The following is a 19,065-nucleotide window of genomic DNA, read 5'->3' on the forward strand; positions in this document are numbered from 1 at the left end:
CATTTTTTGTTGTATTTTTTTCATTTTATACTTTGTTTTAAGTTAATTGATAAACTGCACATTAAACACTTGGATGTCAGTGACCGCTCATCTGGTAACTTGAATTTATGAGCCGTACAACGGGGCTAGCAGCCGGGGAGATTTAGTATTAGAGAAAACAGGAAGACGAGGGTAATTAACGGCAGATAAAATACAAAGAAGGCGCTATTGACGCAGCTTCACGAATAAAGGAGTTCTATCGGAATGTATGAATGTGTTTATAGTGTTTGAAATACCAATGCAGCATGCGGGGGTTATAGTATACAGGAGAAATATGCGGCCTCTCGGCCATTTATTGTCATTAACAGAAATACTAAGAACTTTAGTCAATATTTTTTCCTCCAGCGAAGACTAATTAGAACGAAAAGTGTCATTCGTTACTTCGTAAGTGCATCCCTGTGAGCGGAATGAAGGAGGAAAGACACAAAAAGGCAGAAAAGCGCTGTATCTTCGAGAAGAGGTGAAGGTTATATGAAGCTAAGCCGGGTCACATTATCTACACATTAGCCTTCACTGAATGATAGCCTCACACATGATACCTGAGGCATGCACGTGCACCAGGGGATGTAGCTCAGTGGTAGAGCGCATGCTTTGCATGTATGAGGCCCCGGGTTCAATCCCCGGCATCTCCAGTCTGCTTTTGTATTCTCCCTCCGCGCTGCTCCCTCCTCCTGGTATACTGTTGTCTCTGACCTGTGCACGCCGGGGTGCGAACCGCGTGCTCCGGACCCCACCTCACGTGCTATCCTTGTGAAACCTCACAGCATGGAGCCTGAGCCTGCGCATGCGCAGTGGAGTCCAATGCACCTTCCCAGCAGCCGCCTCTCAGCGCTTCACACCCCTGTCTCTGCAGTCCCAGCAGCTTCCTCTGAGGACTCTTGGAGCGGAAAAGTGGACATCACAAGGGGGAGGGGAGGGGGACAGGCGGCTCTGCTGGGCCAGGCCAGGTATTTTGTATGTTACAGAAGGAGGCTCACCTGCTCATTAGGGTTGCGTCCTTTCTGTGCAAAAATACCGGCCATTTCTGCTGTTGTGGAACCGCCAAGAGATACTAACTGAACACGAATTTTATTACAAGACTGGAGGCTCATATTATGCAGTCTTTTCTTGCTTTAATTTCTAACAGCAGCCAAGTAAAAGAACTACAGTACCCAGAAAAAAAAAAACACAAACTACAACGATGACATCATAGCTGAACAGCAATACTAATATCTTAACTGCGAGCAACAAGTCCTCTTTTCTTGCTGCTCGCAGTCAAGATAAGTACCTTCATTATTTGTTCTATATTTTGTTTACACTAACTGTTTTCAATTATTTACATGTGCTATGTTTCTGTATAACAGCGCGTTTGCTATTCCTGCTTAAACGCGCGTCTTCCTTTCTCTCTGCAGCGTGTCTTTCAACGGTCGTTTTTCGGCCGTTGTAGACGCGCGCGTCCACGCGCGGCCATTCCTGACATTCCTGTCATACTCGGCATACCTTTCTTGACAGGGCCCACGGCGCGTCTAATATTCTGGCATTTCAAGCGTATTTTCGCTAGTTTTTTCTCCCGGCTGCCTTTCTCCACCTCATTTCAGCCGCTCTGACGCTTTTGGTGTCAGTCAGCTTCTGTCTTCATTTCGGTAACCGCCCCTATTTCCTGGTTCCTGCCCCTTCAGCCACTCCCTCCCATTTTCTTCACATTTAACCCCAGTTTCCTACAGATTTAGGTTTGTTATCTTTATATACTTATTTTATATACTTATTTTAGTATATTTTACTGGCTTTGTCATTATGACTGAGGAAGAAGATTCCCAAGTCTTTCAAGAAAATTTAAAGTCCCTTATTAAGGACTCTATACAACAGGCAGTGACTGTTTCCATGTCAGATATCACAAAAAATTTAGAAGCCTCCTTTTCCAAAATTATGTCTTCTTCCAAACTGCCTGTTAATAAAGGCAAGAAACGTGCGGCCACCCTCCCAGTGCCGTCCAAAGGCGTTTCCTCTGGTCCTTCCACCCGAGAGGTCTCCAAATCGGGTCCCCCTCCTTCTCCAGTGCATGTTACACAATTAAGAGACACTGATGATGATTCTAGTCATGATGACGATATGGATGGATCGGCAGATCTATTTTTGTGTGGGCCTCTGGAGAAAAGGTGTAAAATTTCTCCGAGTGACGGTGGTGCCGTTCACCCTGTGTCTCATGTTTTGGTTGACCATGCCGGCGAACCCTTATTCGACCCTTCCTTGATGGTTCATCCAAATTCAAAGGAGTGGTATCCATCTGATCATGTAGCTGATTATGTTTCTTTCTTTTTACGCCATCCCCTCGACAAAGCTACTCGCAATAAGCTTAAGTCGGAGTGTCCTCGTCCCTCACTACCAGATAACATTACGGCAACCCCAGTTATTGATCCCAACATGCTGATGTTTTTCACCAAATTTGGCAAAGATCCCAAGAAGGGCGTTGATAGAGCTTGGTCAGGTTGTCAGGACAAGCTCCTCGATTTGGTGGGTCCTCTCACCAGAATTTTTGACTTGGCGGAAGAGGCTAAAATGGGCAACAGTCCTATAGATCCTGAGGTTCTTTCGAACTGGGCGCAACGCGCTATCTGCATGCTGGGGAATGCCAATACTCAGCTATCTATTGAGAGGAGGAAAAGTCTGCTATTGAAGATTGACCCTAAACTGGCCTCTTTAGCCTCCAAGGATGATGGCCCGTTGGCTAAGGGCCAATTATTCGGGGACTCTTTCATCAAAGATCTGGGGAAATATGTGTCCACCTTTGCCTCCCTGGACAAGGCCCAACTTTCTATGAAAAAGATCTTTTCATCTCGGGTTTTTGCCAGGGCCGGCAAAGGCAGGAGTCGTTTTGCCGGCCGCTCCATCAGAGGCCAATACGCCAACAGAGACTCCTACAATCAGCAATCCCAGCTTGAGACCTACACGGGATATAAACCAAGATTCTATCCCCGTCGATCAAGAGGCTACCGTCACAGGGGCTACGCCAACAAAGGAGACCAAACCTCCGGTAAGTGTTTCCAGTTCTGGCCTTCCTCCAGTAGGAGGCAGACTGGCTCTGTTTCTGAATTCATGGTTTTCTCTCACCTCAGATCCCTGGGTAATTCAATCCATTCAAGGGTAGCTGTTAGAATTTTATCAAACCCCATTTCAATCCCGCGTTCCTCTGCCCCTAGTTTTTTCCCAAGATCAAACCGAGCTTCTGCACGTCGAAATCCTCTCTCTCCTTTCCAAACGCGCGATAGAACCCGTCCAGTTCGACCCTTCGGGTTTCCTCAGCACCATCTTCCTCGTCCAGAAGAAAAATCAGAAATATCGTCTGGTGTTGAACCTAAAAGCTTTCAACAACTTTATAGTTTATCGACACTTCAAGATGGAAACTATTCTCCATCTCAGGGACATTTTGCTTCAGCACGATTGGCTGGTCAGATTAGACCTTCAGGATGTCTACCTCACAGTGCCAATTCATCACTCACACAGGAAATTCCTTCAATTCCAGTGGCTAGACTCCTTTTATCAATTCAGAGTTCTTCCCTTCGGGCTTTCTTCCGCACCTTGGTGTTTCACCAAAATTCTCAAACCCGTCGCAGCCTTTCTCCGTTCTCACGGGGTTCGTCTAATCCTTTATTTAGACAACTTTTTGTTGATGGCACAGGACAAACGTCTGCTTTTAGACCATCTTCAACTTTGTCAGAACCTACTTCTCAGCCTAGGCTTTCTTATCAATGTGCAGAAGTCGGTCCTAATTCCGACTCAAAAGTTGGAGTTTCTCGGTTTTCTAATAGACACTACTCTGTCGGTGCTGCAGCTCCCTCAACACAAAGTATCCTTAATCAAGAAAGAGATTCGTCAATCCCTATCTCTCCCTCATATCTCCCTCAGGACTCTGGCACGTCTAGTAGGACTTTTGGCTTCCTCTATCCAAGCCATCTTCCCAGGTCCTTTACATTATCGCGCCCTTCAGCGGCTCAAGATCCGTCATCTTCACAAGGGTCTCGCTTATTCGGATCCCTTGGTCCTAGACGCCGAATCCAAGGAAGAACTTCTGTGGTGGTTGACACATCTAGATGCCTGGAACGGCAGAACTATCTTCTCTGCCGCCCCAGATCTTGTATTAGAATCCGATGCAAGTCGGACTGGTTGGGGCGCAAGATGTGGTCAGTTCTCGACTGGGGGTGCATGGTCTCTGAAGGAGTCCTTCTTGCACATCAACAGTTTAGAGATGCTTGCAGGTTCCTTTGCCATCCGCACTTTTGCAAAAAAACAGAGTAGGTTGCACCATCCTCCTCAGGATGGACAATTTGTCCGCGGTCAGGTATATCAACCACCTAGGCGGTACCAAATCCAAGATTCTTTCCACGTTGGCGAAGCATCTTTGGGAGTATTGTCTTCCTTGTCGGATCTCGGTCAAGCCAGTGTTTCTGCCAGGCAGGCTGAATACAGTAGCGGATTGGTATTCCAGACATCTTCACGATTCCAGCGACTGGCAATTGCACCCTTCAATATTCAGGCATCTTTCTTCCATCTTTGGCGAAATGTCCATAGATCTTTTCGCTTCTCGCCTCAACTCTCACCTTCCTTCCTACTTCAGTTGGAGGCCAGATCCGCAGGCTCTAGCCACAGATGCCTTCCTTCAGACTTGGCCGTCATCCCTTCTTTATGCATTTCCTCCCTTCCTTTTCATTCCCCGGGTTCTTGCTCAAGTACGCAGACAACTGTCCACTCTGGTACTCGTAACCCCTTTCTGGCAGACCCAACCGTGGTTCCCAACTCTATTGGAGTTGGCAATCGATCGACCCATCTGGTTTCCTCACTTTCCCGACCTCCTCTTAGATCCCCAAGGCCAACAACATCAGTTAGTTCTCAGCGGCTCCTTGTTCCTCATAGCCTGGAGAATTTCGGGTCGTCCTGGAGAACCCAAGGAATTTCGGAAGATGCTGCTAGACTCATCCAGCAGGCCAGGGCCCCTGGAACCTCCAGAGCCTACAAGTCCGCTTGGGACCTTGGAGCAGCTGGTGTCTGGACAGGAATTCAGATCCCTTTTCAGCGAATGTAGTTTTAGTTATAAATTTCCTGGCTTCTTTAGCCTCTCAAGGTAAGGCCTATCGCACTATTAACATGTACAGATCTGCCATCTCTGCAGAACATCAAAGAGTCGATGGTAGGCCAATTGGAGAACATCCTCTCGTATGCCAATTATTAAAGGGAGTAAGATACGTTTTTCCACCGTCTCCTAAATATAATGTCATGTGGGATGTTAATCTGGTATTACGATTTCTCACCTCTTGGCCTAATAATGATTTGCTCTCTCTCAAACAGCTTTCGGCCAAGTTAACCATGCTTTTATGTCTAGTCTCTATCAAACGTGTCTCAGACGTTAAAGCGTTGGATGTTACTTCCTTTTTCTTCTCCCCCCTTGGTGTTTCTTTCCAGGTCAAGAGACGTACAAAAACTAATTTAGCTTGTGTCAATTATCCATTTTTTCCCTCTCAACCCAAACTATGTGTTGGAAATTGTTTGAAAAGTTATGTGACTCGTACTGCAGATTTGAGATCGTCCTCTGCCTCCCAACTACTTATTTCTTTTCAGAAACCACATAACCCTGTTTCTTCCCCTACTCTGGCTCGTTGGGTTAAATGGGTCATGTCCCTAGCTGGCATTGATATAAGTTCCTTCGGTGCCCATTCGGCCAGAGGTGCTATGGCCTCTCGCGCCTTTTGGGCAGGATCCTCTCTACAGGATATTCTCAAGTCTGCAGATTGGTCGAATGAAAGTACGTTTAGAACTTTTTATTGTAAACCGATTTCTCATGTTTCAGATTCAGTCATTGCTATGCTTTGAACATGCATAATATGAGCCTCTGGTCTTGTAATAAAATTGAGATTTTCCTAGCCTTGGTGTCTGAAAGGCTAGATTTTATTAAAGACATGGAGGCGAGTATTATCCCACCACTGTTTTAACCCGCCCTGTATCTTTCTTTCAGTGCCAACTCCCTCTTCCAGTGTTGGCTCGGCATGATGCACACGAACAACTCCTACCGATTTTGGATTCGCCATGCAACGTCTATTCCTCCCAGACGGCACTCCGCTTTCGCCATTTTCGAGATTGTTGCATGGACATTGTGACTTTGGTTTCCATTTTCTATGCCGTTTTGTTTGTTACTTCTCCTCTTTAGTTTCGCATCAAGAAAAGAGGACTTGTTGCTCGCAGTTAAGATATTAGTATTGCTGTATGATACCCTATTGGCTGTTCAGCTATGATGTCATCGTTGTAGTTTTTTTTTCTGGGTACTGTAGTTCTTTTACTTGGCTGCTGTTAGAAATTAAAGCCAGAAAAGACTGCATAATACTCGCCTCCGTGTCTTTAATAAAATCTAGCCTTTCAGACACCAAGGCTAGGAAAATCTCAATTCTATGGCAGGACCGGAGGCTTCGGATTATGCGGTCTCTTTCTTTACTGTTAAAACCACAGCAGCCAGTCACACTTAACATGACCAAAAACTACATTTCCCATGAACAACTAGTCCACACATTGACCAATCCCCTATCAGTTCCTCTGCATATCTGTCCCTGCTAACGCAGTCCTTTCTCTTTCTTTTCTGCTCACAGCTCAGCTAGGAAGACATTTCACTTTCATTATTGGTTTAAAGTGATTACATGGTATATGATTTGTATTAAGTTATCAGCATGGAGTGCCTGACCGAAGCGCTCATTAGAGGATCTCAACCTCCTACTGTGGGCGGACGGCACGTGCGGTGCCTGTTGGTGCTCTGCGTTCTGTTTTTCACTGAGACTGCTTCCTCTCTGGTGTTGTACCGCCCCTTTGGAACGCCCAACGGGGTGCATAATGGTCTCGGCTGACCGGGTCCCTGCGCTCAGGGAGAGACAGAAGGATGTAGTCCGTCCTCTATTTTTACAGATGCGCATGCATGCAGACCGTTTCCAGCACTTTTACAGTGTTAAATTGATCCGTGGTAGCGCGTAGAGGATTAGCAGGTGCTCCCTCCACTTCCAATTATCGGGGTGACTTGGTTCTGCCCTTTTTTTACAACCAAATAAAGATATCTTATACAAGATTTAAATACCTGCCCGGCATATCCCCCCCTTGAACTCCTTCTCTCCTCTGGTTCATTCAACTATGGCATACTACGCCGCAGAGGACGACTACTACCAGGACACTCCCGAAGTGCCTACAGAAAAACAAATGGAGGCGAGATTAGTTGAGCCACTGGGACATCACGTCCAAGTTTCGGTTAATCAGGCCCTCATAAAGGCTTTGAAGCTGTTTGCTCAGCCCCTTATACGCTTTGGGCAGCGTGAGCTCTTGGGGAGATCCCCCTCGGAGAATGAAATCAGGGATGGCCAGATACCAGATGTGGGTGTTTCTCAGAGATTTCCTATGGGTCATGCTTCATCTGCTGAAAAATTGGCACACATTGCGGCTTCTGTACTCAAAGATCACAAATATGGGCACTATTCTTACCTGGACTCCTCTGGATCTTTCTCTTTACCATCTTCACAAGCCTGTGAATCTTCCTTTTCCGATTAGTCGGAATCCGATAAAGAGCGTGCAGATCCTAAACTGGCTAAACGCAAGAAGAAAACGCACCACACTGAATAGTCTCCAGCATTAAACAATCTATGCTTTGATCTAGAAAATATTATTCATTCCTGTTCTACGGAATGGGTTCCCTGTCCAGAAGTTGCCCATTACGTGCAGGACAGATTGCGTAAGGTGTTTAAGACATACACAGTACTCTACGCTCTGAGTCCCCTCGGCCTGCTCTTCTAGGTAAGGTGTCCGACACCCCTGAGCTGGATCCTAGTATGGCCATGGTTTTAAAGACATTTGCAAAGGACCCTAAGAAAGGCCTTGACCGAGGTTGGAAGGGGTGCCAAGACAAGCTTTTAGACATCGCAGGACAACTCACAAAGATTCTTGAGTTGGTGGTGCAAGCAAAAGAGTCCCACGCTCCTTTAGACCCCAAGACAGTTCTAGAATGGGCTCAAAGAGTTATTTATATATTAGGAAACATCAACTGCGCAATGTCCTCAAAAAGGCGAAAGTCTTTCCTCATGCGCATTGATCCAAAGTTAGGGGAATTGGCCTCGGTAGAGGCTGGCTCTTTGGCGAACAGCCTACTATTTGGCGAAAAGTTTGTGAAAGATTGTGGGAAATATGTCGCCACATTTTCAGCCTTGGATAAAGCGCAAACATCCATGTAGAAAATGTTCAGTGGAGGCCTTTTTGTCAGGGCCAGACGCTATAGAGGTCAAGCGCCGGGCCGTCGAGCATTCCAGACCTCCAGTGGTTACCCCCGAGGCCGGGGCAGCTATCAATATTCCTCTACTTTCTACCCCACCAGATATCGGAGAGGTCGTGGATGAACTTATAGAGGAGGCAATCGAAACGGCTCCAACACGGCGGATGCCGCCACAACAGGTGAGAGTAATCCCATTTTCAGAAGTGATTCTGGGGGGAGGATACAGTGGCGGTGCAGTCCCTCAGAGAAAAAGGGGTACGCCTAATCATCTATTTAGACAATGTTCTAATTATGGCCCAAAGCCAACATCTGTCCTGGACTGTCCAACTCCTTCAGGACTTAGGGTTCCTGATCAACTTAGACAAATCCAGTCAGTCCCCTTCTCACTCTATAGAATTCTTAGGTTTCCGAGTGGATTCAATTCTAGCTCAGTTAAGTCTTCCCCTCTCTCCAAACAGAGAGTGATCAAGAAAGAATTGAGAAGATCCCTTGTCACTCCGACTGTATCATTGACGACGCTGGCTCGCCTAGTCGGCCTGCTAGCATCCTCAATTCAGGCAATATTTCCTGGTCCCTTGCATTATTGGGCCCTTCACCGTCTCAAGATCTTGCACCTTTGCAGAGATCTATCATACTCAGACCAGATTCCGTTACCGGGCGAAGCTCGAGCAGAGATAACAGGGTGGTTGAATCATATGGATGCATGGAATGGCAAAGCCATATTTGCGTCCTCTCCGGAGTTGGTGATAGACTCGGATGCCAGCCGGTGGAGTTGGGGTGCGCATTGCGGATCGGTGGAGAAAGTGGGTCGCTGGTCGATGGAGGAGCAGAGACTCCATATTAATTGTGTGGAACTCCTAGTGGGGGCATTTGCGATTCGGTCTTTGTCGCCCACAAAGCGACCTGTTGCATTCTACTTTGTAAAGACAAAGTTTCTGCTGTACGTTATATCAATCGACTAGGTTGCACCAGGTCCTGTGTACTAGCAGAAATTGCGAAGGAATTCTGGGACTTCTGCCTTCACTATCACATAGAAGTGACAGCATAATATCTCCTGGGAGGTTCCAAGATGATAGCTGATTGGAACTCTCGCTTTCTGAGGGATGGCAGGGATTGGATGCTGGATCGCAAGGTGTTTCTCAGTATCAATCAGCGATGGGGTCCTTGTCTAATCCAACTCTTTGCGTTTCTCCTGAACTCCCAACTTATACGGTTTTACAGCTGGAGACTGGATCCTCTGGCGACAGGGTCGGATGCATTCCTTCAGACATGGCCAGATGGTCTTCCATATGCCTTTCCTCTTTCGCATTGATTCAGAGAGTACTCTCTGTGGTACGGAGGAGATCGACGGAACTGGTCACGGTGACCCCTCTTTGGAAGGCTCAGCCTTGTTCCCAGTGGCAATGTCCCTAATATGTGCCCTTCCGGTTCGGATCCAGTCTCATCCGTTGCTACTTTTGGATCCGGCGGGCCTTCCTCATCCACTGGTAATATCCGGACACTTGTCCCTCATGGCTTGGAGACTTTCAGGCGATGTTGGCAAGTGCCTGCAGTTTCGGAAGACGCTATGTTCTTCTTATCCCAATCTTGGGCCCCTTCCACTCATAAGCGATATGAGTCTGTCATAGATGGGCTGGTTGGTGTTGCGAACAGTGTGTTGATCCCTTGGGGACAACCATTAACATGATCGTTAATTTTCTTTCCATACTGGCAATACAAGGATTGGCATACAGAACTATTAATAGTTTCAGGTCTGCAATTTCTGCGGGTTATTTGCATTTGGAGGGAAAACCTGTAGGGGAACACCCTTTACTTTGTAAGCTTCTTAGTGGTATAAGGATGGTAAATCCACCTCAACCCAGATATTCATTTTTATGGGATGTAAATAGTTGTTTTACGCTTCTTACGTGCGTGGCCTTGTAATGAAGACTTCTCTCGTAAACAATTGTCAGCAAAGCTTACCCTTCCTTTATGCCTTGTATCCTGCAGGCGTTTGTCAGATGTCAAAGCTCTGGATTTATCTGGTAGAGTATTTACTCCTTCTGGAGTCTCTTTTTCTGTTTCCAGACGTACCAAAACAGATTCACGTTGCATTTCTTACCCAGCATTTCCTCATAATGCAAAATTGTGTGTAGTACAATGTCTGAAAGCTTACGAGGCTGTGACCTGAGGGTTTCGTACAGACACCCAGGGTCAGTTGTTAATCTTATTACAGAAGCCATATGAACCGGTGTCATCAGCTACTTTGGCAAGATGGGTTAAGCGGATCCTTGGGAAGGCGGGGATTGATATTACTAAATTTGGTGCACATTCTGTTAGGGGGCGCCATGGCATCCAATACTTTTTGCGTAGGATCTCATCTAGAAGCCATCATGGCTGCAGCAGATTGTTCTTCATATTCTACCTGTAAGGTATTTTTATCATAAGCCTATTGCCGATGTAGCTTCTGCAGCGGTGGATCTGCTTTAAACCAGCATAATCCGAAGCCTTAGGTCCTGCCATAGAATAAAATATTTTCTAGCTGTTGCGTCAAGAATTTTCAATTCTACTAAGGACACGGAGGCGAGGATTATCCCACGCGGTTGAATATGCATAATGTTATGTTGAATCGGAATATTAAAAGTTCAAATGCCCACCGTTGGTTTTTATGATTATCAAGTACGATGTTATTAGTATGATTCCTTGTTTCTAGGTTCGGACAGTAAATAAAACAACGTCCAATGTCGCAAGAAGCATGATGTTCTGAACAAGAAGGCGGAGTAGAGTTATGCATCTGGAGGTTTCTGCACTACGCAGTGGTTCCAGTATGGTTGGAGATTCCTGTTGTTAAATGTTATATGGTTTGCCAAGAACGAGGAAGGACTGCGTTAGCAGGGCTATACATACAGAAGGACCAATATGGGATTTGTCAATGTGTGGACTACAGGTGTTCATGGGAAATGTAGTATTTGATCTTGTTAAGTGTTGATTGGCTGCTGTGATTTTAACAGTAAAGATAGAGATAGCATAATCCTCGCCTCCGTGTCCTTAATAGAATTGAACATTTTCTATCCCCCTAAAATTGCCAGCATTGTTTGGTAAGATGGCAATTTACATATCTGTTTATTTATTACTCTACTCCTACTGTACTAGAGGAGAAATAAATACAATTACATAAATAAATACATACATTAAAAAAATACTCTGTCTCCCTATCACCCTATGTCTCTCTCAATCTATCCTCCATCCCCACTCTGACTCATCCCAAACCCATTCTACTACTTTGATCTAAAAAATAACCCTGCCTACGCTCTTCTCTCCTCTACAGCTCCTGGCTCACCCCACCCCTCAGTTTACTACCATGTTCTCCCAAACAATCCTACTAACTTCTCCCTTACTTATCTCACCTTTGACTCATCCAAAACCCCTTCTACTACTATGATCTCCCTAACCCCTTTCACCAGACTCCACCCTCCTCCACCTACCTCTCCTCTATTCATTCCAAGCCTCATCCTATTACTATCAACTCCCAATTAACACTTCTGGATTCTTCCCTCCTCCATCCCTCCATTACTCTAGTCATTGCAACTAACAAATCACATATCCTCTGCTCAAATTAACTCATACTAATACTGTACTCATACTTACCTACACTAATCCACCACTAATTCTTCTTGGGTTCCGGAGTAGCACGCTATTCGCCGAAAAGCGCTTTAATGCCTCATCAGGGTTAGTAAGCAATATATAAATACAATTGCAATTACAATTATGCCTCCTTTGGCTGCAATAATCATCCTGAAACAATTTAGACAGCTCTCAAATATTTCTGTTAACTCATTTCTTTGTCTGATGTTTTTACAGGATGTTTCAGAAGGGAAAAATACAGGATTTCACTGGACTTGAATATACAGACTGGGTGACCTCAGCCCCGCAGTCTGTGGCTTGGATCTGGGAGAGTTGTTTGGGGTCTGACACCCCTAACAATTGCATTTTTGGTTCCTTATGTGGGTGTTAGTGATGTAGGAAGAATAAGAATACATCACATACAAATAAACATAAATTCCCAAATCCCAATACAAGCATTTTAGGCTAGATAGTTGTAAACCAATGTAAGTAGTGAAAGGCTTAATACATGACATGTTAAAAAAAGACAGACTGTGGGTTCAATAGAAAAGGCAGGTCATATTTAGGACAAACAAACACTTATTAGTTAGGAAAAATATATACATGCTGCATTGTTAAGTTAGCTGTGCTGAAACACACAAGAGGCCCCAGCCACATTAAAAAGAGAGTTTTTCTTTAAAGCTGCACCAACTGTTGCTTTCATAATGTTCACTCAGCATGATCAGGGTGGAACTGAAAGGTGTATCCTTCCTTAGCACAGGGGTCCTAAAAACCACAAGTCATTCATATTGTGTTAAGGGGAATTGTGTAAAGGGTCAGATAAGTATTTGCAAGGCAGGGCTACCATGAGCAGCACGCAACATATAATCTCTTGTTGTGCAGAAAAATAGATATGGTGAATGACGTCAGTGTAACTTACCCACCCATGAGGTCAACAAGTGCATGTGCTTCTTTCCAGAGGCACCTCATTATCTTATCTGTACTGCTTGTAGTTGCTTACGTCAATGGTGAACTCTTCACCACAGTTTTTTGTGGTTTTTACAGTATAAATGCTACTGGTGTTTGAACCAGAACTTTGAACTTCAGTCATGGCCTCTATGTTGAGACTGCCTGTTGTTCCCAGCTAAAAATCGATTAAACCTATATTATTGTGTTAAATTGATCTGTCTCATTTTGTTAACAGATTTCCCTCTAACATTAGGGACCTGAGTCAGGTCTGCTGTGTCTGTGTCGGTTTTTCTAATTGTGAGCCACGCATGAAAGACAAAACAGTGGCCCTTGATGTAAACAGGATTGAGAGAGGGAGGGAGGTAGAGATATTCTCACCAAAATGCACAACTAACCTGAAATCAATACAGCCTGCCCTCCTTGCTCAACCTGTGTGATCCTAAGCACATATTTTATTTCACAGAGCCTTCTTTTTTTATCACATATATGAGCACACTTTTAACTACTTGATTCAAGATGTGCACTGTACAAGCTCCTTTATGTTTGATCTAATTGACTATAATGTTGCTCCATCTATAAGAATTTAGGCCACAATTGGCCATTTGATATTTAAAGGTGAAGCCTCAAAGATCAGGTCCCAGTTAATCATCAAATGAACTTTTATTCAGAGGAGCAACTATTAAAACAAACTTTGGCAAAACCCTCTAAAATTCTGACTCACAGCCCTCCATCCCCCTTGCTTGAGTGGATCCCCAGCCTGCAGTGCTGACCTCACCCTCCCTGGAGAGTCAGTGCTTCGGGATGTTAGTTTTATGAGGGAGACTTGCTTTTAATTTACAAATGTGGCTGCTCTGAATGTAGACTGTTGTCATCATTTCTGTTGCTTTAAGTCTCTTTCATCCGATTTATTGTGGAACTTACCGAGCTTTAAACTGTGCAACAGTAACTGGTGGTATTTACAGCGCCTGGAAGCAGCCGAAGCCTCTCGCGAGCTCTGGAGTACCTGCTCAGTAAACATTGTACTTATGGCCGAGGGGGAGGGAATACAAGATTTTCACATTTTCATTGTGGCACTGCATGTGTGTCTGCACGTGGTATAGAGAGGGGCCCCCTACATATCTCAAGCACCTTCGATAGCTCAGTTGGTAGAGCGGAGGACTGTAGTATAAAGTCAGAGATCCTTAGGTCGCTGGTTCAAATCCGGCTCGAAGGACGTTTTATTATTATTATTTTCTATTTTATACTTTCTTTTAACTTAATTGATAAACTGCACATTAAACACTTGGATGTCAGTGACCGCTCATCTGGTAACTTGAATTTATGAGCCGTACAACGGGGCTGGCAGCCTGGGAGACTTAATATTAGAGAAAACAGGAAGACGGGACTATTTAACGGCAGATAAAATACAAAGAAGGCGCTATTGACGCAGCTCCACGAATAAAGGAGTTCGATCGGAATATATGAATGTGTTTATAGTGTTTAAAATACCAATGCAGCATGCTGGGGTTCTAGTATACAGGATAAATATGCTGCTTCTCTGCGATTTATTCCCATTAACATAGATACTAAGAAGTGTATTTATTATTTTTTCCTCCGGAGAAGATTTTAATTGGAACGAAAAGTGTCATTCGTTAACTTCGAAGCGCATCCCTGTGAGCGGAATGGGGGAGAAAACACGAAAAGGCAGAAAAGAGCTGTATCTTCGAGAAGAGGTGAAGGCTATAGGAAGCTAAACCAAATCACATCACGTACAAGTTCTGTCTTCCTGAGTGCTACACTCACACATGGTGCGTGTGAGGAATATTTATACCAGGGGATGTAGCTCAGTGGTAGAGCGCATGCTTTGCATGTATGAGGCCCCGGGTTCAATCCCCGGCATCTCCAATCTGCTCTTGTTTTTCCCTCCTCGTTGTCTTCACCCTGTGCACACCCGGGTGCAAGCCTCGCACCCCGGACCCCACCCTCACGGACCCCCCCTCACAGCATGGAGCCTGCGCATGCGCAATGGATCCTAATGCACTTTGCCCGCACTTCACCCCCCTGGTCTCTGCAGTCCCAGCAGCTTCCTCTGAGCGGTAAAGAGGACATCACAGGCGCAGAAGGAGGCTCACCTGCTCACTAGGGTTGCCTCCTTTCTGTGCAAAAATACCAACATTTCTGCTGTTCTGGAACCGCCAAGAGATACTAACTGAACAAGAATTCTATGTCAGGAGCGGAGGCTTCGGATTATGCTTCTCTTAACTTTACTGACAAACACAGCAGCCAATAAAATGTACATATTGAAAACTACAAGTCCCATGAGCCCTATACCACCAATCACCGTCGATAAATAGCCTAAACCCTCCTTCTTCTTTGCTGCTCCAGCAGCCAGTTAAGTCGCGCGCAAATCTTTTAGATTCTAGATGTAAATGAACTTGCGCAGCGTTAACAGTTGTTTATTTCTTGTACTCCGGAGCTTCGGCTCTGCTAATTTCTGTTATTTTACTGTTGCCTAGTGACCGGTGTGGACCGGGAGCAGGCCGCCGAACGAGCGCTTCGCTCGGTTCGAAGAGGACTCAGTCCTCTTTTCAATCCCATGCGTGCGCACGCGCAGAGAACCGCTCGGAGTTTTTCCGACCAGGTTTTCGGCGCGTGAACACGGAGAAGCATGATTGAGTATCAGAATGGCCTGAAATCGCCCGTAGGGGCTGCAAAAATACTAAAAAGAGCGTGGCTCGGGGGCATCCTTGGTTTTATACCAAATATTACAATTTAAAAAAATTTAAGGAGCAGGTGACTCCCTCCACTTAAATGTTACCGGTGTACAACTCAACTGGATTGGTTGAACTCTTTAATCACCTGCTCAGGGTTTTTTGCCCCCCCCCCTTATCTCCTCCTTTTAAACTAATTTAAGATGGCGTACTACGCCAATGATGATGAGCAGTATGGCAAACTGCAGGAAATACCCTCAGAACATCAAATGGAGGAAAGAGTGGAGGAAGCACTTGGTTACCATGTGCAGGATTCCGTGAACTGGGCCCTGATTCAGGCCCTCAAACCCTTTACCCAACCTCTATCTAACTTCGCCAAAAGGGAATTTTTGTGCGAGAGTAGCCAGCAACCTCGCTTACAGTGCGGGGATCCCGGCGAAACGGTGGGTTTCAATCTGCAACGCTCAGGTGGCAGTTCTTCTGCAGAAATATGGTCACAAATGGCAACCTCTGTGTTGCGAGATCATGTATATAGAGGTTTTCCCCCTCCTCAGGACTTATCATCCAATCCTCTGCAATCCTCTCACTCCAGCTACCACAATCCTTCCTCATCAAAATCAGATTCAGAGGATTCGACTGAACCCCAACCGTGCAAAAAGCAACGCAAGACGCGGCACCAGATGCCCGAAGTTAATCCCTCTCAAGGCAAGAATCTTTTATTTTCACCAGAGGATATTATCCACCCCCGCTCTACTGAGTGGGTTCCTAACCAAGAGGTGGCTAATTATGTCCAAGACAGATTACGCAAAAGTTTTGATAAAGAAGTACGAAACACTCTTAGGTCAGAATGCCCTCGTCCCTCCCTCCTGAGCAAAGTGGCAGATACGCCTGAATTAGATCCTAGCATGTCAACATTTCTCCGGAAATTCGCCAAAGATCCCAAGAAGGGTCTAGACCGTGCCTGGAGGGGATGCCAGGACAAGTTATTGGACGTGTCTGGTCCTCTAACTAAAATATTGGATTTATCCGTACGATCCAAAGAATCGGAGACCCCGTTGGATACAGAGGAGATACTTCAATGGGCTCAGAGAGCAATCTGCCTCCTAGGTAATGCAAACTGCGCCATGTCAACGGAGCGCAGACGATCTTTCCTCATTCGCTTAGATCCTAAACTCGCTGAGTTAGCCACTAATGAGGCAGGATCATCGGCCAATGGTATGCTCTTTGGGGATACATTTATTTCCAACTTGAGCAAATACGTTGCTACCTTCACTGCCCTTGACAAGGCCCAGTCCAACATCAAGAAAGTATTCAACAATGCTCTTTTTATCCGGGCCGGACGTTTCAGGGGCCGAGCGCCAGGCCGAAGATACCAGGCCCCCAGATACGCCTCTCAGGGTAACCGCTGGAGTTATTCGAACGAAAGCAATTTCTACCCCAATCGTTATAGGGGACGTGGTCGAACCTCCAGAGGATATCTTGGAGGTAACTCCAATCAGGACAACGCAAACTCAGGTGACAGTTATTCCTCCTTCGGAGGTCACATTGGGGGGCAGGATACAGCATTTTCTCCCAACCTGGAAATCAATTACTCAGGACCCTTGGGTTCTTCAATCGGTCCAGGGCTTCCAATTAGAATTTTACGCACCCCGAGGCAAACAAATCCCCCTATGCCTCTCCTTTTTTCCCTCGCAGATCGCAAATTCATAAAAGAGGAGATTCTTTCTCTCATTCAAAAAGGAGCAGTAATACACTCCTCTCCTCATCCCGAGGTTTCGCCAGCGCCATCTTTTTGGTTCAAAAGAAAGGCGGCAGCTCCAGATTGGTCCTAAACCTCAAACAATTCAATTCTTGGATGGTATATCGCCACTTCAAGATGGAGGGCATCCATCTCCTCAGAGATCTTTTAAGAGACAAGGACTGGATGGTACGTCTAGACCTCAAGGACGCTTACCTCTCAGTTCCAATTTTTGCGCCTCACAGGCGTTTCCTACAATTCCAGTGGGATTCCCAATGGTTCGAATTCAAGGTTCTTCCCTTCGGCCTCTCCTCAGCGCCCTGGTGTTTCACCAAACTCCTACGCCCAGTGGTGCAGTTTTTAAGGGAACGTGGAGTGCGCCTAATTATTTACCTAGACGACATTCTTATCATGGCCCAAGACAGAGATCTTGTTCTGACCCACCTCAATTGGACAATGCAGTTACTCCAGGACCTCGGATTTATCATAAACTCCGAGAAGTCCTGTCTAACCCTGTCACAGAAGATAGACTTCCTGGGGTTCCAGATAGACTCTGTGGCATCCCTACTAGTTCTTCCGATCAGCAAGCGGAACTTGATCAAGAAAGAGTTGAAGAGAGCGCTTGCCTCTCCGACTATATCATTGAGGACATTAGCACATCTCGTCGGCCTCCTAGCGTCATCCATCCAAGCGATTTTCCCCGGGTCCCTACATTACAGGGCCCTTCAGAGATTGAAGATTCTTCACCTTCAGAAAGGTCTTCAATATTCGGAACTAATTCCCCTGTCGGAAGAAGCCAAGACAGAGATCTCATGGTGGTTAGACCACAGGGATGCATGGAACGGCAGAGCGATTTTTCCTTCCAATCCGGATGTGGTGATAGAATCGGATGCCAGCCGCTGGGGCTGGGGGGCACGTTGCGGCCCTGTGGAGACCGGGGGTCGTTGGTCCCCGGGGGAACTATCCCATCACATCAATTGCCTGGAACTCCTGGGAGGGTCGTTTGCCATCAAATCCCTGGCTCCCCGCCAGGTGCACTGTTGCATACTGCTGCGAATGGACAATATTTCCGCAGTCAGGTACATCAACTGCTTAGGGGGGACCAGGTCTCGTCTCCTAGCAGAGATAGCGAAGGAATTCTGGCACTTCTGCCTCAGTCAGAAGATTTCGGTGGTGGCGGAATACATTCCGGGCATTACCAACACAACATCGGATTGGAACTAGCGATTCCTTCGGGATGGCAGCGACGGGAGGCTCAATCAAAGCATTTTTCAGGCTCTCCAACTTCGTTGGGGGACATGTCGGATGGATTTATTTGCCTACCGATTGAACAGTCAAGTTCCTTGTTTCTACAGTTGGAGGCTGGACCCTCAGGCACAAGGGACGGATGCCTTCCTACAAGTATGGCCGAAGGAACTTCTTTACGCCTTTCCCACTTTTGTGATGATTCCTCGCGTCCTGGCACAAGTGCGACGCCAAAGCTCGGAAATCATTCTAGTGACTCCCTTGTGGAGTGCTCAGCCCTGGTTCCCCTCTGCAATGAATCAGTCATGCGACTTTCCGGTGAGGATTCCATGGTCTGTGGACCTTCTCTCGGACCCGTCGAACAGTTTTCACCCTCTAATTCTGCAGGGACTGTTAACACTGATGGCCTGGAGACTTTCAGGCGACGATGGCAAGTGCCTGGAGTTTCGGACTCGGCAATGTTTTTCTTATCCCAATCTTGGGCCCCCTCCACTCAGAAAAGATACGAACAAGCCTGGAGGAAATAGGTATGTTGGTGC

General features: G+C 46.1%; 3 non-coding genes across 3 annotated transcripts; all 3 read left to right on the forward strand.

Annotated features, from left to right (window-relative positions):
• The first annotated feature begins 599 nt into the window (after nucleotides 1-599).
• TRNAA-UGC (transfer RNA alanine (anticodon UGC)) lies at nucleotides 600-671 on the forward strand. Its single transcript has one exon. It is a non-coding gene; the product is annotated as a tRNA-Ala (tRNA).
• Nucleotides 672-13,980: 13,309 nt separating this feature from the next.
• On the forward strand, nucleotides 13,981-14,066 carry TRNAY-GUA (transfer RNA tyrosine (anticodon GUA)). Its single transcript is given in 2 exon segments — nucleotides 13,981-14,017; nucleotides 14,031-14,066. It is a non-coding gene; the product is annotated as a tRNA-Tyr (tRNA).
• A 599-nt stretch (nucleotides 14,067-14,665) lies between these two features.
• Nucleotides 14,666-14,737, forward strand: TRNAA-UGC (transfer RNA alanine (anticodon UGC)). Its single transcript has one exon. It is a non-coding gene; the product is annotated as a tRNA-Ala (tRNA).
• The last annotated feature ends 4,328 nt before the right edge of the window (nucleotides 14,738-19,065 follow it).

This window comes from Pleurodeles waltl, unplaced genomic scaffold, assembly GCF_031143425.1.
Source record: "Pleurodeles waltl isolate 20211129_DDA unplaced genomic scaffold, aPleWal1.hap1.20221129 scaffold_67, whole genome shotgun sequence".
Classification (NCBI taxonomy): domain Eukaryota; kingdom Metazoa; phylum Chordata; class Amphibia; order Caudata; family Salamandridae; genus Pleurodeles; species Pleurodeles waltl.